This window comes from Papaver somniferum, chromosome 5 (assembly GCF_003573695.1).
Source record: "Papaver somniferum cultivar HN1 chromosome 5, ASM357369v1, whole genome shotgun sequence".
In the NCBI taxonomy this organism is placed as follows: domain Eukaryota; kingdom Viridiplantae; phylum Streptophyta; class Magnoliopsida; order Ranunculales; family Papaveraceae; genus Papaver; species Papaver somniferum.
In genome coordinates, this window is record NC_039362.1 from 130,185,446 (window position 1) to 130,193,735 (window position 8,290).

Below are 8,290 nucleotides of genomic sequence, written 5' to 3' on the forward strand. Positions count from 1 at the left end.
ATTTCCCATTAATCCTCTAATTGCTCGCTGCCCAGAAATAGGAATAATTACCAAATTTAGATTCTCCACACGTTAACTCACTCCATGTACGCTCCTAATCATCTTCTCCACGCCTCAGAAGCTTTCCCGCGCCTCCACATCACTCCATGCATAGCAGAAACACGATTGAGCTCGTGTTCAGTTCACGTTGCTCTGTTTTGAGCTCGTGAATCAAAACGAGCTTTCCAGCCAATGTCGATCAAATTCGATGCCCAAAATGTCTTCCCTATGTCATATCACATCTTTATGCCAATTTTCAGCGATTGAATCGCATTCCAACTTCTTCATTTTCTCGATCAAACATCATGCAGAACTGTTCTTCGTTTCCCGCCAATTTTCAGTTTTTAAACGAAGAAGAAAGGGTGTCCCCCTATCCTGAACTGGGGTGCGAATAGCATCTTCCTTGGGGTGACCTGGGGGTGCCCCTTAGTAATTAGGTTACCCCTTATCCAAAAGCGAGAGTCCGAATAACACTTGTCCTCCGGGTGCCAAAATCAACTTTTCGAGCCGAATTTTCCAAAAATATTTATTTCCAAAAATACCTACAAATACATAAAATAACAAAATTAGTACAAAATCGAGTGCCAACAATATATAGTATTGAGATCAAATTAGACACAAAAATGTGTCTATCAATAGTGGCAAGGTAATCCTTGCTATTCTGGATAAACTAGTTAAGAAATACACGACACCTTTGTGCATTTGCAGTTCTTCACTTATGGAACTTGTTAAGAGTCAATTTGTCTCTATTCATACAGCCTTTTGATAAAATCCGTGTTTAGAAATTAACTTGCAATTTGCTCGATCATCGTTTTCCAGTTGATGTATCTCGGACTCCAAGTTGTCACCAGTGTATTCTCATCTGAATGATATTTAGTATTTACCTAAATTTTTTAGTTGTTATAGCTGATAGTGACCTTGTTGATAATTCAGGTGACTGCCCGCATACTACAGGATATGGCTTTTGGAAAGAATAATACTCCGCAAAAGGTAAATCTAGTTTGTCTGTCTTAATTTAAATTTGTAATTTGTAACAGAATCATGCATTTACACTTTTGAATATTTGTAATCTCGTCTATTTCTGGGAAAAGACTTGTTCGAGATCAGTTACACCCACCAATGTGATCAATCATTAAATTACATCTGGACCATCTTTCCTTACCTAAGAAGATGTGATCTTAATATCCTTTTTTCGTTTGTGCAAAATGTAGTTTAGCGGGGCCAGCAGATTGAGTGATGCCATAGTCCTCGGGTAACATATACGTACTGTTTTCTTTTTTTGTTTACTATGAATCTATAGGTTTTCTCTTATTTTTTTGGTTTGATCCAGGAGTACATATATGTTGTACTGGTTGAAACTTCTTCTGATTCTGTTTTATTCAGAGTTTTGCCACTTTTTTTGGTTTGATCCATGAGTTCGTATGTGAAATACTGAATTATGTGCTTTGATTCGGTTATATTCATGGATTCATCACTTCTTGACATGTAATTGAGTTTTTAGTTTATGAATCCGCGGTACATATATGTTGTACTGATAAAAACTTCTTTTAATTCTGTTTTATTCATAGTTTTGCCACTTTATTTTGGTTTGATCCATGAGTACGTATGCGAAATACTGAAATAGATGCTAGTTTTGTTGCTGTGTTTTAATACAGTTATATTCTGGTCACATTTACAGGTTCAATATGTCCAACGGATACATACTCTATATGTAAGCAGTGAGGCAGATACATACTTAGATTTGTACATAGTGTAGCAGATATGTACTCAGATTTGTAAGCAGTGTACCAGATATGTACTCAAATTTGTAAGCAGTGTAGACACACACGTTTGGTAGTAATGGGTATTATGGACATTTCCATGTTTTAATTAATTTTGGACCTCCGGATAAAAAAAAGATCCGGTTGGACCCTACTATAAATAACTATATGGGCCTAGGACCAAACAAGAAATTTTCCTTCAAAAAAAACAATTTCATTTTTTCTGTACATTTGTTGCGACCGACAAACACTACATATCCTCATCACATAGAAGGCCTCCTTAACAGTCGGCCAATAAAAATGATATTAATCTTCTAATGTGAAAGAAGATATAAATGTTGACGTACCCAAGCCACCAGCAGCTTGAACTCGAGTGGATTTGTGTCACTTGGTACATCTTCATTCATCAAGCTAGAGATCTGGAAGTGGGTAATTAGGGCTTCCTTTTCCTGTATTTAGGCATATGCTAAAAAGGATGCCTTTCACTATTAAACTTCTCCATTTCTTCTCATTGAATGCCTGCAAAAAAAAAAACTAGTAAGTACACGTTAAAAGAACGAAACGATATCTGCTCATAAGTCATAGGAGATAGACCTGCTTATTGTTCTTTAAAAATAATAAATGAATGTCAGTTTTTTTCTCCCCAACCTGTAGTAAAACTTGTACATGTGGATGTCAGGAATTTCAAGTACTGTTATCTATTGTATACCCTTTTTAGAGCTGTGTATTCGACCTCTGGTGCTAGCTGACCCGAATCTTTCTCCTTTAACCTCGTACCTATTCCTTGTCTGGTCATGAAGAAATGAGGCAATACCTAGATGTAAGTTAACTTTGACAAAACCATTAGGTGGTGTAGGCCGATGTGCTTCCCAAATATTTTTATTTATTAACATCTGCTCCTGAAAATGTAGGTACTCTTATATTTCTTCTTCCTCGTACTTACTCAATCATCTGCATGACCAGAAAACACCAACTTACTCAATGCAGATACATCGACTTCAAGAAAACAATTTGGGGCATGATGATTGTTTACACCTATAGCTGTGCACCAGTCGATAAACTATGACACCAAAATGGCAGAAACTTCAAATTTAACAAAGCACATGTAATAAATTTATAAGGATTAGAAAGTGATTTGAACTTGCTATGCAAAGCAATATGAGATATCATTAAATTACCTAAAATTCTGCTTTTACTTCCGGAAAGTCTTCCTATCTCGGGAATTCTGCACCATTTTCTCTTACATTTAAAAGAGCATCAGGTAGTAAGACACAATAACACAGATCACAAATATATTTTGGCCGCCTACCTTACTGACAGTAACCACCAACACCAATCAGCTACATAAACACCACAGATACCCACTCATCTGAACTCATACTCCTCGCAGAACTCTCGGATGCAATCTGGAGCATACTCTCTGCCAAAATTTAACACCACCAGAACCCATTAAACCCCTCACTCAATCGGCAACAACAGTAGAGTAGCATAAAAACTAATCAATTCATTTAGCCATTTTAGCAAACACCGCATGTGTACTCTGTTGGTTCTGATTTTTGAGGCATTACAACTCCTTCCCTGCACAACAATCAAATTGACATAAACCCATATTTAATCCTAATTCATCACAGAACTCAAATCAACCATCAATCAATTTACGCCATTTATCACCACAGTCAAATAACGAAACCAAATTTCCTCCTTTTTTTAATCAACCAACCCATCATTTGTAACTCCCCTTCTTCAGACTTCTCGATTAAAAAAGTTAAGTAATTGGAGGAAAGAATAATTGAAAATATTCGGACCCACAATAAATTGAAACCCTAAATCCACTGGAGAATAAGAAAATCACGGGAAGAACCATGGCTTGTTTAAGAACAAAAAGCACCGCAGCTGTTTTTGTTCGATCATAAAAATAGGTAGGAGGACCCTAATATGTTAGATTTCCCAGATTTCTTACGGGTGTAATGTACACTTAACTGTCGTCAATAACGTACAGTTAAGTTTTAGGTGTAAACTAAGTGTAAGTTATTAGTCAGGTGTAAATCTACACATAAGTGTTGTATACCCACGTTTTTGCTATACGAAGTGTAATTCAAATTTTAATGCACCGACCAATAGAGTTCCGCCACTTGTCCTCTCCAGAATTGCTATGTGTGAAAACTTTTATCTAATTTAATTTGAGGGAGGTGTCAAACTCACCGTGCGATGTGAGAACTCACATGACTTAGTGTTTTAAAGGAGGGGAGATACTGGCTCTTCTCACTTGACAATCTCTGGTTGAGGATCCGCAATATCAGATACATTGTAACCTTATTCCAATTGCTAATTTTTGGGCGGGACTGAAAGAAATAGGATTTTGGTGGCAAATCAAAAATTGCACGTCGAGTCCTTAATGTTACTTGAGCTTTAGTTTTTGGCAGAGGGTGCAAGTGGGGTCTATAGGGCCGACTTGAAGAAAAAATTGGTTTGAACCCGTAGCTTATAAGTCTTTGCTCCATCTTGATGTGCCTCCAATGGTCTGGCAGAATCAGGATACTGTCAAGGAAGCAATGAATATTTAGAAAAGGTGTGAAATTTTTTTGGGTTTCAAGCTCACAAGGAGAAGTGGAAATCAGATGGCAGACAAATTGGCAATGGAAGCGAGAAAATTTTCTATTTTCATGACATGAAATGAGCAAATGCCAAGCTTCTTATCCAAATTTATTTTGGTTGATAGTAAGGATAGTAGTACCTCTAATGAAAGCAGTCAGCAGACTGCAAATGTAAAAATTGTTATAACTGAAATAATATATTTTCAGAAGTAGATAATAACCAAACACTTCTTAAAGAAGAAACTCTAGCAAACTTAGCTAAGATGTATGTGTAGTTGCAGGAAATCCTACACTACGCCCCTCACAAGATTTCATTAACATTCAACTCATTTTAGGTTAACAATCTTAATTTTATTGATGAATCTTTGAACAATCTTACAAGAAAAGATAAAGGAATCAAGAATAACCACTGCTCTAGATTTTCTCTCTCCTATTTACTTGCTTCTCCCCCAGAAAAAGATTTATCCCTTTCCTTTACAACTGAGCGGCTATTTATAGGGAATTACATAGTGGATGACAGCTAATCTGTCCTTTATTTTCGGATATGTCTTGCGACATTCTTGCATACTTACAAATGTTATTCTCGCAAACTCTCTAATTTTCGCAGGACCATTACATTTTTCTCATGATTTTAGCTGACGTCGTTTATTATGTCATTTTTGAAATTGTTCTGCGACGCTGTTGTGTTGTGTTGTGTTGTTGATAATTTCGCTGAGACATTATTGCTGCGAGATTCTGATCCTACATCTTGCCTCTTCTCATATCTTCTCTGCGAAGTAGAGAACGATGTGAGAAATGCCGCAACTGTTCATCTCTTCATATTATGCATTTATCACACGTATCCTTTCCTCCATCTATTTCTTGACACGTCTTCTGTAACCGCTGCTTTTTAACCCCTCACATCTTTTCGTATTAATGGTGTTTATTTCTTCGAGTAGAAAATCCTCTCTCTATATATTCTTCTTAATCTTCTTTCCATTTTATTTTTACTTTCTCTTCTCTTTTTATTCTCTCATCTCTGCAACTCTATTGTTCTTCTGTAAATTCTGCCATTGCAACTTTTCTTCTTTCTTCTTCTTTTACTCTTTTTATTTTCTTCTTCATCTCCATATTGTTCCCTCTGAAGATCTTCACAGTTCGTAACTTTCTTAATTTTTACGAATTAATCCTACTGCTGGTGTTTTCCATGGATTCGTCGAGGTTAGTTTTCTTTTTTCTTTCTTATGGGTTTTGCTGAAATTGATCTTGCTTACTGCTTTATTTGATGATGATGCTTATGTGATTCCCATACTGTTGTTATTTCAGCAAAAACGCCTCTAACACCAAATTTACGGTTCAGAACCCTAATATTCCCAAATCGCAGCAAAAGATTGTTGTAAACAAAAGAAAGTCTGCGAATCAGAAGGTAGTGAGAAACATTATTCTTTTCTAATAACAATATTGTGGCCTCTGTTTCTTATCTGGATTGTAATTCGTAGGGTGATAAGGATGCCAACAAACCTCTCAAAAAATCTCGCCACCTTAAAACCGTTGAAACCTCTGTTCCATTCCACTTATTTATCTCTTCTAAATCTCCTGCAACATCTTCGCAAGTTAAACCATTATCTCCAATTCGCGAAAAATCTGTCTCAGATTTCATTTCTTCAACTGACCTTTCAATAATTGAAAACCCCCTTATTAATCCTTCTGTGAATGAAACTTCTTCTCCTCCTATTGATAATGTTTCTCAACCTTCTATCATTGCCAGCTCTCTATCTGAGCCTCTTCCCTTTTCGAAAGAAACCGTGGAAGGAATAGATATTGCTTTCAAAGTTTTTTCTGAGGTCATGGATGATGGCAAGAAGTCTCCCATTGATCCTGTCAAGTCTGGTATTTGCGAAATTCTGAGTAAGTATTTTGGCTCTGACAGAGCTGCTTCGCAAACAACTTTGGAAAAAGAGTGTAATGCTCTTCGTCTCGAAAATCAAAAGCTTCATAATGTTTCGCTGGATCGCGACAATCTTCGCAAGAAGAATGATGAACTGAGAGGTATGATTTCCTTATCTATATCTTCAATTTGCCTTTCTAATAATTTTATCCTTTCCATATTTAATTATTCTTGAAATCCCTCTTTCGCATGTTAAGCCTTAAACCAGAAACGAATAATGGAGAGATATCAATTTGAATCTGTTGTTGAAGAAGCCCGTGTTGATAAAGAGATTTTGATGGATCAATATAACCAATTAGATAACCTCTATTCATACTCTGTTGATCATATAAATAATCTTACCAATGAAAATACCCAATTAGTTCGGAGGCAAGATTTATTAAGTAATGAAATATCTCGCCTCTCTTATTCTTTAACTAAAGCTAATCTTGGGATGGAATCTTTATCATATGAGAATAAAACTCTATCTCAAGAGAAACGAATTTGTTTAAATAAGATGGTGATATCTTCGCAATAACTTAGCATCCTTCAGAAAGTATGTGATGACCAAGAGCAATCTCTTCGCTCTTTGAGAAATGAACTTAAAGAAGTAACAGAGTCATCTATCGCTGAAAGAGATACACTCATTTAAGGTAGAATAACTTTAAGTGTAAAGGAGAATCAACTTAAAGAACAATATTCCAAATTAGAAGAATCTTATTCTTCTCTTGCGAAGAAAAATGCCTTTCTTATTTCTAAAGAGAAAAATCTTCAGTCTCGACTTAAAGGTTTAGTTGTAGATAAATTTGATGATGCGATGGACCGTTGGGAGAATAGTTGTCTGACCTTGATTCAACATCTTATTTCGCAAAAGGAAGGTAGTCATAATAGTTTGACTGCCTGAACTATCTTTTCTTTGTCATATCTTTTTGAGTTCTTCATCTTACTGAAATTTTGTATTCTACTTTTCGCAGAGTCTGAGAAAAATCTTCATTCCTCCATTTCTATTTTGGAGGCTAAATATGCCAAAATTCGCAAAGAAAATGCACTACTCGTCTCTGTCCTTACTGGTTCTCGCGACCGAGCAGAAAGAAGACTTGATCATCTTGCTTACTTTAAGGATATTCAAGATAGGAATCATCAGAGAGCACTTCTTCGTCAAGTTCATCTCCGGGCTGAAGTCCTTGTAAATGATATTTTATTGTCCAAATCTCTTCCTCCTACATCAATCGAACCTTTGGAAGTAGATGATGATGAAGTTCCTCTTCCTGCTGACAGTGATTATGATTATGAAAGTGGTGAAGAGAATAGTCTTTTGGAAGATGGAGAAGAGATTCCTTCTAAGGAAGCAACTGCTGGTGCTAATCAAGATGAAAACGAAAACGAAATCTCTGCTGAAGAAGTAATTGCTGGCGATAATCAAGGTGGCGGCGAAAAAGAAGTTCCTCTCAGAGGAATTATTGTTAGTGAAGATAAGAATCGAAATGAAGGAGAGGTTGGCGATAATAAGAACATTGGCGAAGAACGTTTATTATCTCCTTCTACTGGAATTAATACTGAAGCATGAGCTTCTTATCTAGTTATATCTTCTTGAATTGTCTCATCTTTATTATTTTTTGCGAATAATATTCTTCAACCAACTTTGGAATCAATTTTCCCTTTTAGTATTTTGCTGGTGAGAAAGATAATGCCTCTTGTTTACTGATTCCCATACTTGCCTCTCATTATCTTTCTTGCGAGAAATGATCTGTTATGAATACTTATAAATTTTTTTTTTTGTCATGTGGTTTTATTTTTCCTTCCTAATTAAAGGTCTTATTATGCCACCTCTTGTCATTGCGACAAAATCGCAGGACGTTCTTGCACTTTCATGCAAGAACCCATTGATCTTGCCTTAACTTTTTCTTTTGTATTATGGCATCTTCAGGAATGTTGCGACAATATGACAGGCCCAAATATTCTTGCGAAAATAAAACCCCATGACATTTCCG

The 8,290-nt window shown here is 36.1% G+C and overlaps 1 long non-coding RNA gene across 1 annotated transcript; it reads right to left on the minus strand.

The window, feature by feature from the left end:
- Nucleotides 1–1,975: 1,975 nt before the first annotated feature.
- LOC113277803 lies at nucleotides 1,976–3,687 on the minus strand. The gene is made up of 3 exons (XR_003325145.1): nucleotides 2,978–3,687; nucleotides 2,448–2,750; nucleotides 1,976–2,318 (listed from the first exon to the last, which is right to left on the minus strand). It is a non-coding gene; the product is annotated as an uncharacterized LOC113277803 (long non-coding RNA).
- Nucleotides 3,688–8,290: the final 4,603 nt, after the last annotated feature.